Below are 18,331 nucleotides of genomic sequence, written 5' to 3' on the forward strand. Positions count from 1 at the left end.
TTTAGCAGTTTTAATTTAGTTTGAGTGAAGGAATTCATTTTATAGCAAAATCCGAAATCGTGAAGAACTCATGAAAGTAAGCTTATTCTCGGATTCCTGAAACTTTAGATTTGCTCTTTCTTTTACTGCAAAGTACAACGTTGTTTTTTTTGTTTAAATCTTTCTAGACATGGTAAATATTAAGGACAAAGCAGTTTTCACATAGTTTGAGTGAAGGAATTCATTTTATAGATAAAATCCCAAGAGTCTGCTGAGAAAAGAGAGTGAATGCGAAGTAGACTTTAACACGGCTATGGGAGCGAGCCGAGTGTGGGCTAACCGGGAGAATTGCTTGAAAGAAACGCGACACCGAATGAGCGATCAGAACAAAGCCTCAATACGGGATTCTCGTGGTGTTTTTGTTGCTGCCTTGTCTTTTGCACAGAGTAAAAGACAAGGCAGCCATCGAATAGGGCCCGATTGTTCCTGGTTGGTCAGCCGAGGAGCAAGGGGGGGGGGGGGGGAGCAAGCGTCTCAACCAAGCAAAGCTCACCATGGGGAAGGTGGCTATGCCAACTAGCCTGATGCCCTGCTCCCGCAGTGACGGATAATCGTACTCTGGTTTCTCTTCATAACGTACAAGTCTTTCGCCTTTTACTAAAGATTTCTGTGGAGAGCAGCACTAATGAGTTGTTTCTATTTTTGGCAGGCTTTACCTTTGCGGGTGAAGCCCTTTCTGTCTGTGCAAAAGAAATCTTCTTACTGTGCAGAGTGACTTCTCTGAGTAGAGTCGCCTTACTTGTTGCGACTGTGCCGATGTTCGAAGCTGGAGTGCAAAGTTGTTGCTTGAATGGTGCTTGCTGGAGCGTGCGGGAGTGCAAAGTTATACCATTTAAAAGGGCTGAAGAGTGCTCAGTGCAGCGGGTGGGCGACACTCTGGCCACCTTGAAAACCGAGGTTACATCCACTAGCAGGGGCAGCCCAAGTTCTGCCGCAAGTGTGGTGAGCATGGGCACCTGGTTGAGGCTTGTACCAAGGTGTTATGTGGGAAGAGCAGAGAAATTGGGCAAACTTTTGGAGAGTGTCCAAATGGCAGGAAATGTAATCTCTGTGGAGAATTAAATCACCTCTTCAGAGATTGCCCTAAATCTTTTGCCAACAAATTAAAGACGGTAAAGCCACAGTCAAGCCAACAAAGAGAAGGACCAAAGGTGGCAGTTGGTGAACAAAGTGAAGAGGTTGACCCAATAAATTCAAACTTCCCGCCAAAAGCTTGGATTGGAAGTGAGGAGCAAAAAGGGGAGGGGTCTGTAGAGGCCTCACCACTCAGTGTTGAAGTCTGTGAGAATTCACAGGCAGAGGGTGGAGCTACGCTAAATGAGGAGGAAGAGCAGACAGGTGAGTCTAGTGAAGATACTCACCTCCCCGAAGGTCAACAGCCGAAGAGGACGGCATCTGAGCCTCTGATTCCCCAGTGGTATCAGAGAAGAGGGGAAGGGTTAGGTCCCTTTCAGACAGTTCTTCAGTGGAAGAACCTAGAGTCTTCCCCTCCGACTCACCAAATGAGGTCTCCTTTTTAACTTCAGCTCTGCAATCAAACCCCAGGGACTCAAAGTTAAATGCAACATTGCGTCAGAGGCCAACACCGAGAGTCCGAAAAGGAAATATAGATCACCCTACTCACTTTTCACCTAAAGAAATGAAGGAAGAGCTAGTTTCCCAAGAAATAACCTGTGTGTAATTTGTTTTGATAACTTAGAAAAACGAAAATGACATACCTACTTTCCTTTATGCTTTTAATGGTTCTCACCTTCTCAACACTAAATGTGAGAAGTGTGAAATCAAAGACAAGAGCCCAGAGTATTTTATCCTTCTTAGACTCCATAAAATCAGATGTGTTTTTAATACAAGAATGTGGACTACCTTTTTTAAAAAACCATAGACAATGGGAGGAAATGTGGCCCCATTTATCGATATGGAGTGGCTCAAATCAAAATAAAAAATGATGGTGTGGCCATTCTAATTAAAAATCCGCATGTTCTGGTGAAAGGTAGCACAGTGGTGAGAGACGGACGGGCACTTTTAGCACACTTGAATTTTATGGGGCAAGACTTTAACCTCTTAAATATTTATGGTTTCAATGGAAAGCTTTACATGCTAGGGCAAGTACCTTTAGTTGTAGGAGGGGGTTTTAACTGTATCTTGAGCAGGAAAGATAGAAAAAGAGCAGGGGTAGATTTTAAAGTGGATAAGACTTCGATTTTACTTCAGGGCATATGCAGGGATTTTAAGCTTACTGACTGTTTTACCATGCATCCCAGAGAGGAGGGCTTCACCTGGTTTAGTCATGATGGCACCAGAGCCTCTCGCATTGATTATTTCTTTACTAGAGATTGCCCACCCACTGATGTTAGATTAACCCCTGTTTTCTTTTCAGACCACCTTATGCTCTCCTGCACCCTTTCACCCCCTTCTGGTGTGACGGTAGGAAGTGGTCTGTGGAAACTCAACTGTTCCCTGTTGGAGGATGAAATCATAGTCAGTCAGTACAGGGAATGTTATAAAGAGTGGCAGACCCTTCAAGACCTCTACGAAACACATGCACAATGGTGGGAAATGGTGAAGGAAACGACCCAGACTTTTTTTAAACAGCAAGGTAAACGTAAAAAAAGGAAAGAGAATAGATGTATGATGGGACTACATAAACGCTTACAGCGCTACTTTAAACTAAATCAGTGTGGCATAGACTTTAAAGAAGAAATCAAAGATGTCAAAAAGGAAATGTCAGTTTCAGCAGAAATAAAGAGTAAAGGAATTTTTGTAAGAAGCAGGGAGCAGGAAATTGAGGAAGGTGAAAAATAAAGAAAGTTATAAATAAAAAGGAGTGTATTCAAAATCTAAAAAGAGAAGATGGGTTTTTAACAAAATCCACACAAGAGATGATTGAAACTGTACATACCTTTTATAGTAACATGTACAAAGAGAAACCAGTGCACTTGGAAACATCGGCAGAAATCTTAAAATTCGTTGACAAAACCGTAAAAGAGAATGCACACTTGACACAGAATTTTACTGCTTTAGAGTTAAAAAAATGCCTAACAGGTTTTAAGAGAAGTCGAGCTCCGGGTTTAGACGGGCTTCCTGCAGAATTCTATCTGACCTATTGGGACCTTTTATCATCAGACATTTTAGATGTTTTTAAAGATTTTGAAAAACTCGACCGACTGCCTGACAGTTTTAGAGTGGGAATAGTGACTCTACTTTATAAAAAAAATGATAAGACTGAACTAAAGAATTGGAGGCCCATCACACTTTTAAACTTTGACTGTAAACTTTTTAGCAAGGTTTTAGCGACACGGATGTCCTCTGTTTTAGAGGAGGTAATTCACCCAGACCAAACTTGTGCCATCTCAGGGAGACAACTCACCGACAGCCTCGTACTGATTCGAGACATCATTGATTACGCTAGAGACAGAAACACCCGGCTTGTCATCTTAAATTTAGACTTTGAAAAAGCATTTGATCGGGTCTCGCATCAATATCTCTTTCAGGTGTTGCAGCCATCGAAAAGGGCCCGATTGTTCCTACTTGGTGAGCTTTGCTTGGTTGAGACGCTTGCCCCCCCCCCCCCCCCCCCCCCCCCCTGCTCCTCGGCTGACCAAGTAGAAACAATCTATTCGATGGCTGCCTTGTCTTTTACTCTGTGCAAAAGACAAGGCAGCCACAAACACCACGGGAACACCGTATTGAGGCTTTGTTCTGACCACTCATTCGGTGTCGCGTTTCTTTCAAGCAATTCTCCCGGTTAGCCCGCACTCGGCTCGCTCCCAGAGCCGTGTTAAAGTCCACTTCGCATTCACTCTCTTTTCTCAGCAGATTAAAAGAAAGTTTCATCTTGGGCTCCCTGAAACTTCCATCCTGCACCGCTGTTTGCTTTTTCACAAGAGCAGAGGAGAGCGCACCGTTCCCAGCGGCACTGCAGTACCGGGTCGAGGCTTGGAGTGAACGGAGCAAGCTTCTTTTTCAACTCCTATTCTTAAAAATCCATTTAATATGTTGTCCTCGTATAGAGGACATATTAAACTGATAAGAACAGATACTACACTTGATCTTAGCCAAAAGGCCGAGAAGCGATAACTGTCCACTGTTTCAGGTCCGAGGGCCCTTGCTGGCACAATGCGCACTTGTAGCAATGTTCTTTTTATGGCCATAGGTGGCCAGAGTGTCACGTTGCACCTCCGCCCACCCGCTGCACTGAGCACTCTTCAGCCCTTTTAAATGGTATAACTTTGCACTCCCGCATGCTCCAGCAAGCACCATTCAAGCAACAACTTTGCACTCCAGCTTCGAACATCGGCACAGTCGCAACAAGTAAGGCGACTCTACTCAGAGAAGTCACTCTGCAAAGTAGCAAGATTTCTTTTGCACAGACAGAAAGGGCTTCACCCGCAAAGGTAAAGCCTGCCAATAATAGAAACAACTCATTAGTGCTGCTCTCCACGGAGGTCTTTAGTAAAAGGCGAAAGACTTGTATGTTATGAAGAGAAACCAGAGTACAATTATCCGTCACTGCGGGAGCAGGGCATCAGGCTAGTTGGTATAGTCACCTTCCCCATGGTGAGCTTTGCTTGGTTGAGACGCTTGCCCCCCCCCCCCCCCCCCCCCCCCCCCCTTGCTCCTCGGCTGACCAAGTAGGAACAATCGGGCCCTATTCGATGGCTGCCTTGTCTTTTACTCTATGCAAAAGACAAGGCAGCAACAAAAACACCACGAGAATCCCGTATTGAGGCTTTGTTCTGACCGCTCATTCGGTGTCGCGTTTCTTTCAAGCAATTCTCCCGGTTAGCCCACACTCGGCTCGCTCCCATAGCCGTGTTAAAGTCTACTTCGCATTCACTCTCTTTTCTCAGCAGACTCTTGGGATTTTATCTATAAAATGAATTCCTTCACTCAAACTATGTGAAAACTGCTTTGTCCTTAATATTTACCATGTCTAGAAAGATTTAAACAAAAAAAACAACGTTGTACTTTGCAGTAAAAGAAAGAGCAAATCTAAAGTTTCAGGAATCCGAGAATAAGCTTACTTTCATGAGTTCTTCACGATTTCGGATTTTGCTATAAAATGAATTCCTTCACTCAAACTAAATTAAAACTGCTAAACCGCTAATCTGTTATATGTAAGGCAGATGTCAAATTCACTGAAATAGGATCAAAGGGTATTCGGCCAATCGAGCTGTAGCAGCTTCGGTAAAAGAGTATAAGTTGAAGAGTTTGTGAATAAAGGTGTGCGCACACATAGTGTGCTGTACGAAAATAGGCAGGGAGCAATGCCGGCTGGGGTATATGTTCTTGTATGTTGTCTGCCTGTTTGATTTGAATGTGTTGTGTAAGTGTCCTCTTGAATGTTACATGTTTGGGCTTTGACACGCTTCACTGTGGTTGTTAACTGTGTGGTGTGTCCTGAAATGTTATATGTTTGGGCTGTGTGACATGCTTAATGCTTGTCAGTAGCTACCCACTTATTCATATATACCAACTGACAACATAAGAAGTCCTTGTAGAAGTATCCTTATTGATAATAGATCACTAATTCATAGTGATAGAACAGTAGATGAACAGGTGCTTGCACATGTCTCACGAAAATAAAATGGGTGTATGATTGCTGACGGCAGAGCAATACTGCCAAACTTATGAGTTCTTGTGGCAAACTTGATTCAGTGTCTTGACGTGTATACGCTGTTTCGCTGACTTGATTGTCACAAGAAACAAAGTGTGTTTGATAAGATCCGACCATTTTATTACAGGAGGATCAGTATGTATGGATTCTGATGTGACTGATAAACCCATTCGTATCTTAAGCATAATCTAATACGTGAGACAACGCCCTGGCACACGATAAAAAAAAAAAAAGAGAGAGAGCGGTTTTGTGTCCCCACAGTCCATAACGTAGAAAAGAGAGAAAAAAGCCTTTCTGATTTGGTGTGTGTGCTCATAGTGCAGAGTGTAGAGAAAAGAAAGCCGTTTTGGTGTCACGGGTGTTGTGACTTACACACACACATTTCTAAATTGAGAAAGGAAATTATTTTAGAGGAAGCACTAGAGTTTAGATCCCACATTTGTTGATAGGCATTCATTTATTTCTTCACTTCTGATGAAGTTTCAACAATAAACAACAAACTTTGTATTATGAGAAAGAACCAGACTCATTCTTCAGGAATCCGAAAATAAGCTCTATTTTATGAGTTATGCACGAATTCGGATTCTCCTATAAAACGAATTCATTAACTCAAACCAAGTTAAGACTGCTTTGTGAGAAAGATGAGAAAGAACTTCTTCAGCAATAAGCATCTCTCGACATATGACGAAATACAGATTTTGCTATAAAATGAATTCCTTCTATCAGCCTGACTTAAAACTGTTTGTCCTCCTTATTTATCCACTTCAAATCAAGTTTCAACAATTAAAAAAAATTTGTAGTTTGAGAAAGAACAACTTAATCTTCAGCAATCAGTATAAAAAGAGGTGCAAATGCCAACCATACATACCTAAAAGGTGGAGCGGAAGTATTCAGCTGCAAGTAGGTGTGAATGTTCGACCATAATTTGTAAAAAGCGGGTAAGAAAAGGTTCGAATGCCCGACTATATATTAACAAAAGCGGGAGGAGAGGTCTTCGGATGAGAGTGGGTGAGAATTTCCAACCATAATCTATAAAATACGGTGAAAAAAAATATGTGAATGCCTCATAGAACACTAAAAGCGGAAGTGTTCGGCTGCAAGAAGGTGTGAATGTCCGACTATATTTGGTGAAAAGCAGGTGAAGCAAGGTCTGAATGCCCAACCTTACATCATCAAAAGCGAGATCAGAGGTGTTTGGCTGCAAGAAGGCCATAGTTTGCCAAAAGCGGGTAAGGTGCGAATGACCGACTAAATATCAACAAAAGTGGGGGCGGAGGTCTTCGGATGCAAGTGGGTGTGAATATCCCACCATACAAGTATGGTGGAGAGGAAGCTGTGAATGGCCGACCATAGTAAAAGGCGGGTGAGAGAAGGTGCGAATGTCAAACCATACATAATCAAAACAGGGAGCGGAGGTGTTCTGCTGTAAGAAGGTGTGAAAGTCCGACCATGGTTTGTAAAAAGCGGGTAAGAAAAGGTGCGAATGCCCGACAATGTATGATCAAAAGAGGGAGTGGAGGTTTTCGGCTGCAAGAAGGTCTGAATGTCCAACCATAATTTGTAAAAACCGGGGAAGAAAAGGCTCGAAAGCCCGACTATACACCATCAAAAGTGGGAGCGGAGGTGTTCAGCTGCAAGACGGTCTGAATGTCCATCAATAATTGCTAGAAAACATGAAAGAAAATTTTCGAATATCAAACTGCACATGATCTTAAGCAGGAGAGGAGGTGTTCAGCTGCAAGAAGGTGTGAATGTCTACCCATAATTACTGAAAAATGGGTAAGAAAAGGTGCGAATGCCTAACCATACATCATCAAAAGAGGGAGCGGAGGTGTTCCGCTGTAAGACGGTGTGAATGTCCGACCATAGATGGTAAAAAGCGGGTAAGAAAAGGTTAAATTACCAGACTGTACACAATCAAAAGAGGGAGCGGAGTTGTTCAGCAAAGAGAAGGTGTGAAAGTCCGACCTTGGTTTGTAAAAAGCGGGTAAGAAAAGGTTCGTATGCCCGAATATACACCATCAAAAGCGGAAGCGGAGGTGTTCGGCTGCAAGATATTGTGAACGTCCGACCAAAGTTTGTAAAAAGCAGTTAAGAAAAAGTTCGAATATCTAACCAAACATAAGAATGAGTCTTTTCCGCTTTAGAATGCCCGACTATAGACCATCAAATGCGGGAGCGGAAGTGTTCGGCTCTGAGTAGGTGTGAATGTCCGACCATAATTGCTGAAGAATGTGTTAGAAAAGGTAAGAATGCTGGACCATACATCATCAAAAGCGGTAGAGGTGGTGTTCGGCTGCAAAAAGGTGTGATTGTTCGACTAAAGTTTGTAAAAAGTGGGTAAGACAAGGTGCGAATGCCTGACAATGTATGATCAAAAGCGGGAGCGGAGGTGTTCAGCTGCAAGAAGGTCTACATGTCCATCAATAATTGCTAGAAAACATGAAAGAAACTTTTCGAAAATCAAACCGCACATGATCATAAGTGGGATAGGAGGTGTTCAGCTGCAAGGTGTGAATGTCCACCCATAATTCCTGAAAAATGGGCAAAAAAAAGGTGTGAATGCCCAACCATACATCATCAAAAGCAGGAGTGGAAGTGTTCGGCTACAAGAAGGTGTGAACGTCCAACCAAAATATGTAAAAAGAAGTTAAGAAAAGGTTCGAATATCCAACCAAACATAATCAAAAGCGGGAGCAGAGCTGTTCGACTGCAAGTAGGTGTGAATGTCAGATCATAATTTGCAAAAAGCTGATGAGAAAGGGTGAGAATGCCCGACTATACATCATCAAATGCGGGAGCGGAGTTGTTCGGCTGTGAGTAGGTGTGAATCTCCGACCATAATTGCTGAAAAATGTGTTAGAAAAGGTAAAAATGCCGGTCCATACATCATCAAAAGCGAGAGAGGTTGTGTTCGGCTGCAAGTAGGTGTGAATGTCCAGCCATAATTACTCACAAACGGGTAAGAAAAGGTAGTATTGCCAGACCATATATGATCAAAACAGGGAGCGGAGGAGGTTCAGCTGCAAGAAGGTTTGAATGTCAAACTAAAGTTCAAATATATTAACAAAAGCGGGAGGAGAGGTCTTCGGATGAAAGTGGTTGAAAATTTCCAACCATAATGTATAAAATGCGGTGAAAAAAAAGGTGTGATAGAACACTAAAAGGTGGAGCGGAAGTGTTCGGCTGCAAGAAGGTGTGAATGTCCGACTATATTTGGTGAAAAGCAGGTGAAGCAAGGTCTGAATGCCCAACCTTACATCATCAAAATTAAGATCAGAGTTGTTTGGCTGCAAGAAGGCCATAGTTTGCAAAATGCGGGTAAGGTGCGAATGTCCGACTAAATATCAACAAAATTTGGGGCGGAGGTTTTCGGATGCAAGTGGGTGTGAATATCCCACCATACAAGTATGGTGGAGAGGAAGCTGTGAATAGCCGACCATAGTTTGGAAAAAGCGGGTAAGAAAAGGTTTGAATGCCCGAACATACACCATCAATAGAGGGAGCGGAGGTGTTCCGCTGTACGAAGGTGTGAATGTCCGACCATACTTGGTAAAAAGCGGGTAAGAAAAGGTTAAAATTCCCGACTGTACACCATCAAAAGCGGAAGCGGAGGTGATTCGGCTGCAAGATATTGTGAACGTCCGACCAAAGTTTGTAAAAAGCAGTTAAGAAAAGGTTCGAATATCTAACCAAACATAATCAAAAGCGGGAGCAGAGCTGTTCGACTGGAAGTAGGTGTGAATGTCAGATCATAATTTGCAAAAAGCTGATGAGAAAGGGTGAGAATGCCCGACTATACACCATCAAATGCGGGAGCGGAGTTGTTCGGCTGTGAGTAGGTGTGAATCTCCAACCATAATTGCTGAAAAATGTGTTAAAAAAGGTAAAAATGCCGGTCCATACATCATCAAAATCGGGAGAGGTGGTGTTCAGCTGCAAGAAGGTCTACATGTCCATCAATAATTGCTAGAAAACATGAAAGAAAATTTTCGAAAATCAAACCACACATGATCATAAGTGGGAGAGGAGGTGTTCAGCTGCAAGAAGGTGTGAATGTCCACCCATAATACCTGAAAAATGGGTAAAAAAAAGGTGCGAATGCCCAACCATACATCATCAAAAGAAGGAGTGCATGTGTTCGGCTACAAGAAGGTGTGAACGTCCAACCAAAGTTTGTAAAAAGCAGTTAAGAAAAGGTTCGAATATCCAACCATACATAATCAAAATCGGGAGCAGAGCTGTTCGACTGCAAGTAGGTGTGAATGTCAGATCATAATTTGCAAAAAGCTGATGAGAAAGGGTGAGAATGCCCGACTATACATCATCAAATGCGGGAGCGGAGTTGTTCGGCTGTGAGTAGGTGTGAATCTCCGACCATAATTGCTGAAAAATGTGTTAGAAAAGGTAAAAATGCCGGTCCATACATCATCAAAAGCGAGAGAGGTTGTGTTCGGCTGCAAGTAGGTGTGAATGTCCAGCCATAATTACTCACAAACGGGTAAGAAAAGGTAGTATTGCCAGACCATATATGATCAAAACCGGGAGCGGAGGAGGTTCAGCTGCAAGAAGGTTTGAATGTCAAACTAAAGTTCAAATATATTAACAAAAGCGGGAGGAGAGGTCTTCGGATGAAAGTGGTTGAAAATTTCCAACCATAATGTATAAAATGCGGTGAAAAAAAAGGTGTGATAGAACACTAAAAGGTGGAGCGGAAGTGTTCGGCTGCAAGAAGGTGTGAATGTCCGACTATATTTGGTGAAAAGCAGGTGAAGCAAGGTCTGAATGCCCAACCTTACATCATCAAAATTAAGATCAGAGTTGTTTGGCTGCAAGAAGGCCATAGTTTGCAAAATGCGGGTAAGGTGCGAATGTCCGACTAAATATCAACAAAATTTGGGGCGGAGGTTTTCGGATGCAAGTGGGTGTGAATATCCCACCATACAAGTATGGTGGAGAGGAAGCTGTGAATAGCCGACCATAGTTTGGAAAAAGCGGGTAAGAAAAGGTTTGAATGCCCGAACATACACCATCAATAGAGGGAGCGGAGGTGTTCCGCTGTACGAAGGTGTGAATGTCCGACCATACTTGGTAAAAAGCGGGTAAGAAAAGGTTAAAATTCCCGACTGTACACCATCAAAAGCGGAAGCGGAGGTGTTCGGCTGCAAGATATTGTGAACGTCCGACCAAAGTTTGTAAAAAGCAGTTAAGAAAAGGTTCGAATATCTAACCAAACATAATCAAAAGCGGGCGCAGAGCTGTTCGACTGGAAGTAGGTGTGAATGTCAGATCATAATTTGCAAAAAGCTGATGAGAAAGGGTGAGAATGCCCGACTATACACCATCAAATGCGGGAGCGGAGTTGTTCGGCTGTGAGTAGGTGTGAATCTCCAACCATAATTGCTGAAAAATGTGTTAGAAAATGTAAAAATGCCGGTCCATACATCATCAAAATCGGGAGAGGTGGTGTTCAGCTGCAAGAAGGTCTACATGTCCATCAATAATTGCTAGAAAACATGAAAGAAAATTTTCGAAAATCAAACCACACATGATCATAAGTGGGAGAGGAGGTGTTCAGCTGCAAGAAGGTGTGAATGTCCACCCATAATACCTGAAAAATGGGTAAAAAAAAGGTGCGAATGCCCAACCATACATCATCAAAAGAAGGAGTGCATGTGTTCGGCTACAAGAAGGTGTGAACGTCCAACCAAAGTTTGTAAAAAGCAGTTAAGAAAAGGTTCGAATATCCAACCATACATAATCAAAATCGGGAGCAGAGCTGTTCGACTGCAAGTAGGTGTGAATGTCAGATCATAATTTGCAAAAAGCTGATGAGAAAGGGTGAGAATGCCCGACTATACATCATCAAATGCGGGAGCGGAGTTGTTCGGCTGTGAGTAGGTGTGAATCTCCGACCATAATTGCTGAAAAATGTGTTAGAAAAGGTAAAAATGCCGGTCCATACATCATCAAAAGCGAGAGAGGTTGTGTTCGGCTGCAAGTAGGTGTGAATGTCCAGCCATAATTACTCACAAACGGGTAAGAAAAGGTAGTATTGCCAGACCATATATGATCAAAACCGGGAGCGGAGGAGGTTCAGCTGCAAGAAGGTTTGAATGTCAAACTAAAGTTCAAATATATTAACAAAAGCGGGAGGAGAGGTCTTCGGATGAAAGTGGTTGAAAATTTCCAACCATAATGTATAAAATGCGGTGAAAAAAAAGGTGTGATAGAACACTAAAAGGTGGAGCGGAAGTGTTCGGCTGCAAGAAGGTGTGAATGTCCGACTATATTTGGTGAAAAGCAGGTGAAGCAAGGTCTGAATGCCCAACCTTACATCATCAAAATTAAGATCAGAGTTGTTTGGCTGCAAGAAGGCCATAGTTTGCAAAATGCGGGTAAGGTGCGAATGTCCGACTAAATATCAACAAAATTTGGGGCGGAGGTTTTCGGATGCAAGTGGGTGTGAATATCCCACCATACAAGTATGGTGGAGAGGAAGCTGTGAATAGCCGACCGTAGTTTGGAAAAAGCGGGTAAGAAAAGGTTTGAATGCCCGAACATACACCATCAATAGAGGGAGCGGAGGTGTTCCGCTGTACGAAGGTGTGAATTTCCGACCATACTTGGTAAAAAGCGGGTAAGAAAAGGTTAAAATTCCCGACTGTACACCATCAAAAGCGGAAGCGGAGGTGTTCGGCTGCAAGATATTGTGAACGTCCGACCAAAGTTTGTAAAAAGCAGTTAAGAAAAGGTTCGAATATCTAACCAAACATAATCAAAAGCGGGAGCAGAGCTGTTCGACTGGAAGTAGGTGTGAATGTCAGATCATAATTTGCAAAAAGCTGATGAGAAAGGGTGAGAATGCCCGACTATACACCATCAAATGCGGGAGCGGAGTTGTTCGGCTGTGAGTAGGTGTGAATCTCCAACCATAATTGCTGAAAAATGTGTTAGAAAATGTAAAAATGCCGGTCCATACATCATCAAAATCGGGAGAGGTGGTGTTCAGCTGCAAGAAGGTCTACATGTCCATCAATAATTGCTAGAAAACATGAAAGAAAATTTTCGAAAATCAAACCACACATGATCATAAGTGGGAGAGGAGGTGTTCAGCTGCAAGAAGGTGTGAATGTCCACCCATAATACCTGAAAAATGGGTAAAAAAAAGGTGCGAATGCCCAACCATACATCATCAAAAGAAGGAGTGCATGTGTTCGGCTACAAGAAGGTGTGAACGTCCAACCAAAGTTTGTAAAAAGCAGTTAAGAAAAGTTTCGAATATCCAACCATACATAATCAAAATCGGGAGCAGAGCTGTTCGACTGCAAGTAGGTGTGAATGTCAGATCATAATTTGCAAAAAGCTGATGAGAAAGGGTGAGAATGCCCGACTATACACCATCAAATGCGGGAGCGGAGTTGTTCGGCTGTGAGTAGGTGTGAATCTCCAACCATAATTGCTGAAAAATGTGTTAGAAAAGGTAAGAATGCCGGTCCATACATCATCAAAAGCGAGAGAGGTTGTGTTCGGCTGCAAGTAGGTGTGAATGTCCAGCCATAATTACTCACAAACGGGTAAGAAAAGGTAGTATTGCCAGACCATATATGATCAAAACAGGGAGCGGAGGTGGTTCAGCTGCAAGAAGGTTTGAATGTCCGACTAAAGTTCAAATATATTAACAAAAGCGGGAGGAGAGGTCTTCGGATGAGAGTGGTTGAAAATTTCCAACCATAATGTATAAAATGCGGTGAAAAAAAGGTGTGATAGAACACTAAAAGGTGGAGAGGAAGTGTTCGGCTGCAAGAAGGTGTGAATGTCCGACTATATTTGGTGAAAAGCAGGTGAAGCAAGGTCTGAATGCCCAACCTTACATCATCAAAAGCGAGATCAGAGGTGTTTGGCTGCAAGAAGGCCATAGTTTGCCAAAAGCGGGTAAGGTGCGAATGTCCGACTAAATATCAACAAAATTTGGGCCGGAGGTCTTCGGATGCAAGTGGGTGTGAATGTCCGACTATATTTGGTGAAAAGCAGGTGAAGCAAGGTCTGAATGCCCAACCTTACATCATCAAAAGCGAGATCAGAGGTGTTTGGCTGCAAGAAGGCCATAGTTTGCCAAAAGCGGGTAAGGTGCGAATGACCGACTAAATATCAACAAAAGTGGGGGCGGAGGTCTTCGGATGCAAGTGGGTGTGAATATCCCACCATACAAGTATGGTGGAGAGGAAGCTGTGAATGGCCGACCATAGTAAAAGGCGGGTGAGAGAAGGTGCGAATGTCAAACCATACATAATCAAAACAGGGAGCGGAGGTGTTCTGCTGTAAGAAGGTGTGAATGTCCAACCATAGTTGGTAAAAAGCGGGTAAGAAAAGGTTAAAATACCCGACTGTACACAATCAATAGCGGGAGCGGAGTTGTTCGGCTACTAAAAGGTGTGAAAGTCCGACCATGGTTTGTAAAAAGCGGGTAAGAAAAGGTGCGAATGTCCGACAATGTATGATCAAAAGAGAGAGCGGAGGTTTTCGGATACACGAAGGTTTGAATATCCTACCATAGTTTGTAAATAGCGGGTAAGAAAAGGTTCGAATGCCCGACTATACACCATAAAAAGCGGGAGCGGAGGTGTTCCGCTGTAAGACGGTGTGAATGTCCAACCATAGTTGGTAAAAAGCGGGTAAGAAAAGTTAAAATACCCGACTGTACACAATCAATAGCGGGAGCGGAGTTGTTCGGCTACAAGAAGGTGTGAAAGTCCGACCATGGTTTGTAAAAAGCGGGTAAGAAAAGGTTTGAATGCCCGAACATACACCATCAAAAGAGGGAGCGGAGGTGTTCCGCTGTACGAAGGTGTGAATGTCTGACCATACTTGGTAAAAAGCGGGTAAGAAAAGGTTAAAATACCCGACTGTACACAATCAAAAGAGGGAGCGGATGTGTTCGGCTACAAGAAGGTGTGACAGTCCGACCATGGTTTGTAAAAAGCGGGTAAGAAAAGGTGCGAATGTCCGACAATGTATGATCAAAAGAGAGAGCGGAGTTTTCGGATACACGAAGGTTTGAATGTCGTACCATAGTTTGTAAATAGCGGGTAAGAAAAGGTTCGAATGCCCGACTATACACCATAAAAAGCGGGAGTGGAGGTGTTCCGCTGTAAGACGGTGTGAATGTCCGACCATAGTTGGTAAAAAGCGGGTAAGAAAAGGTTAAATTACCCGACTGTACACAATCAATAGCGGGAGCGGAGTTGTTCGGCTACAAGAAGGTGTGAAAGTCCGACCATGGTTTGTAAAAAGCAGTTAAGAAAAGGTTCGAATATCCAAACCAAACATAATCAAAAGCGGTAGCAGAGCAGTTCGACTGCAAGTAGGTGTGAATGTCCAGCCATAATTACTCACAAACGGGGGAAGTAAAGGTAGTATTGCCAGACCATACTTGATCAAAACAGGGAGCGGAGGTTCAGCTGCAAGGTGTGAATGTCTGACTATAGTTTGTAAAAAGCGGGTAAGACAAGGTGCGAATGCCCAACAATGTATGATCAAAAGAGAGAGCGGAGGTGTTCGGCTGCAAGGTCTGAATGTCCAACCATAATTTGTAAAAACCGGGTAAGAAAAGGCTCGAAAGCCCGACTATCCATCATCAAAAGCGGGAGCGGAGGTGTTCAGCTGCAAGAAGGTGTGAATGTTCGACTAAAGTTTGTAAAAAGCTGGTAAGACAAGGAGCGATGTCCCGACATTGTATGATCAAAAGCGGGAGCGGAGGTGTCCAGCTGTGAGTAGGTGTGATTGTCCGACCATAATTGCTGAAAAATGTGTTAGAAAAGGTAAGAATACTGGACCATACATCATCAAAAGCGGGAGAGGTGGTGTTCGGCTGCAAGAAGGTGTGAAAGTCCGACAATGGTTTGTAAAAAGCGGGTAATAAAAGGTTCGAATGCCCGAATATACATCATCAAAAGCGGAAGCGGAGGTGTTCGGATGCAAGAAGGTGTGAACGTCCAACCAAAGTTTGTAAAAAGCAGTGAAAAGCGAGAAAAAGCATTTCGTGAGTTCCGCATGATTTGGGATTTTGCTTATAAAATGCATTACTTCACTCAAACTATGTTAAAACTGATTTGTCCTTCATATTTACCATGTCTAGACATATTTAAACAAAAAAACAACGTTGTACTTTGCAGTAAAAGAAAGAGCAAATCTTAAGTTTCAGGAATCCGAGTATAAGCCTGCTTTCATGAGTTCTGCACGATTTCGGATTTTGCTATAAAATGAATTGCTTTGCTCAAACCAAGTTAAAACTGCTTTGTCCTTCCATATTCATCAATGTCTAGATCGACTTCAACAAAGAAAAACATTGGACTTTGCAGTAGAAGAAGTTGAAATCCATCTACACATTGATAAATATGAAGGACAAAGCAGTTCCCACTTGCCCATAAGAAAATAAGCTTATTCTCGGATTCCTGATCCTTCAGTGTTGCTCTTTCTTCTACTGCAAAATACAATGTTGTTCTTTGTTGAAGTCGATCTAGACATTGATAAATATGAAGGAAAAAGCAGTTTTAACTTGGTTTGAGTGAATGAATTCATTTTATACATAAAATCCGAAATCGTGCAGAACTCATGAAAATAAGCTTATTCTCGGATTCCTAAAACTTTTGATTTGCTCTTTCTTTTATTGCAAAGTACAACGTTGTTTTTTTGTTTAAATCTATCGAGACATTGATAAATATGAAGGTAAAAGCCGTTTTAACATAGTTTGAGTGAAGGAATTAATTTTATAGATAAAATCCCAAATCATGCAGAACTCCTCAAAAGGGAGGTATGGCTTAATCACAAGTGTGGCTCTTTCTCATTCAGGGTAATATGAGGAAGTTTATGCTTGAAATATATGTAGAAATGGGTACATATGAAGGACAAAGCAGTGTTAACTTAGTTTGCGTGAAGAAATTCATTTTATACATAAAATCCGAAATCGTGCAGAACTCATGAAAATAAGCTTATTCTCGGATTCCTAAAACTTTTGATTTGCCCTTTCTTTTACTGCAAAGTACAACGTTGTTTTTTGTTGAAATCTATCTAGACATTGATAAATACCAGCCAAAACTCTGCTGCCGCTTTTGATAATTTATGGTTGGGCATTCTTACCTTTTCTTACCCGCTTTTTACAAATTATGATCTTACATTCACACCTACTTGCAGTCGAACACCTTCTCATCCACTTATGATCATGTGCGGTTGGGCTTTCGCACCTTTTCTTACCCATTTTTCAGTAATTATGGGTGGACATTCAGACCGTCTTGCAGCCGAAAACCTCCGCTCCTCTTTTGATCATACATTGTCGGGCATTCACACCTTGTCTTACCCGCTTTTTACAAACTTTAGTCGGACATTCAAACCTTCTTGCAGCTGAACCACCTCCGCTCCCTGTTTTGATCATATATGGTCTGGCAATAGTACCTTTTCTTACCCATTTGTGAGTAATTATGGCTGGACATTCACACCTTCTTGCAGCTGAACACCTCCTCTCCTGCTAATGATCATGTATGGTTTGATATTCGAAAATTTTCTTTCATGTTTTAAAGCAATTATTAATGGACATTCACACCTACTTGCAGCCGAACACCACCTCTCCCGCTTTTGATGATGTATGGACAGGCATTCTTACCTTTTCTAACACATTTTTCAGCAATTATGGTTGGAGAATCACACCTACTCACGGCCGAACAACTCCGCTACCGCATTTGATGGTGTATAGTCGGGCATTCTCACCCTTTCTCATCAGCTTTTTGCAAATTATTCTCTGACATTCACACCTACTTGCAGTCGAACACCTTCTCATCCGCTTTTGATTATGTTTGGTTAGATATTCGAACCTTTTCTTAACTGCTTTTTTACAAACTTTGGTCGGACGTTCACACCTTCTTGCAGCCGAACACCTACGCTTCCGGTTTTGATAGTGTATATTCGGGCATACGAACCTTTTCTTACCCGCTTTTTACAAACCATGGTCGGACTTTCACACCTCCTCTTAGCTGAACAACTCCGCTCCCTCTTTTGATTGTGTACAGTCGGGTATTTTAACCTTTTCTTACCCGCTTTTTACCAACTATGATCGGACATTCACACCGTCTTACAGCCGAACACCTCCGCTCCCTCTTTTGATGGTGTATGTTCGGGCATTCGAACCTTTTCTTACCCGCTTTTTACAAACCAGGATCGGACTTTCACACCTTTTAGTAGCCGAAAACCTCCGCTCCCGCTATTGATTGTGTACAGTCGGGTATTTTAACCTTTTCTTACCCGCTTTTTACCAACTATTGTCGGACATTCACACCGTCTTAGAGCGGAACACCTCCTCTCCCGCTTATGATCATGTACGGTTTGATGTTCGAAAATTTACTTTCTTGTTTTAAAGCAATTATTGATGGACATTCAAACCTTCTTTTTGATGGTGTATAGTCGGGCTTTCGAGCCTTTTCTTCCCGGTTTTTACAAACCATGGTCGGACTTTCACACCTTCTTGTAGCCGAACAACTCCGCTCCCGCTATTGATTGTGTACAGTCGGGTATTTTAACCTTTTCTTACCCGCTTTTTACCAACTATGGTCGGACATTCACACCGTCTTACAGCGGAACACCTCTGCTCCCGCTTTTGATGGTGTATAGTCGGGCATTCGAACC

General features: G+C 42.6%; 3 non-coding genes across 3 annotated transcripts; 1 reads left to right on the forward strand and 2 right to left on the reverse strand.

The window, feature by feature from the left end:
- Positions 1 to 592: 592 nt before the first annotated feature.
- Positions 593 to 706, forward strand: LOC140310650 (U5 spliceosomal RNA). Its single transcript, XR_011916700.1, has one exon. It is a non-coding gene; the product is annotated as a U5 spliceosomal RNA (small nuclear RNA).
- Positions 707 to 3,930: 3,224 nt separating this feature from the next.
- LOC140310425 (U2 spliceosomal RNA) lies at positions 3,931 to 4,114 on the reverse strand. The gene has a single exon (XR_011916498.1). It is a non-coding gene; the product is annotated as a U2 spliceosomal RNA (small nuclear RNA).
- A 308-nt stretch (positions 4,115 to 4,422) lies between these two features.
- On the reverse strand, positions 4,423 to 4,536 carry LOC140310782 (U5 spliceosomal RNA). Its single transcript, XR_011916820.1, has one exon. It is a non-coding gene; the product is annotated as a U5 spliceosomal RNA (small nuclear RNA).
- Positions 4,537 to 18,331: the final 13,795 nt, after the last annotated feature.

The sequence above is a fragment of the Leuresthes tenuis genome, unplaced genomic scaffold, assembly GCF_036924035.1.
Source record: "Leuresthes tenuis unplaced genomic scaffold, fLeuTen1.0.hap1 SCAF_6, whole genome shotgun sequence".
Taxonomy (NCBI): Eukaryota; Metazoa; Chordata; class Actinopteri; order Atheriniformes; family Atherinopsidae; genus Leuresthes; species Leuresthes tenuis.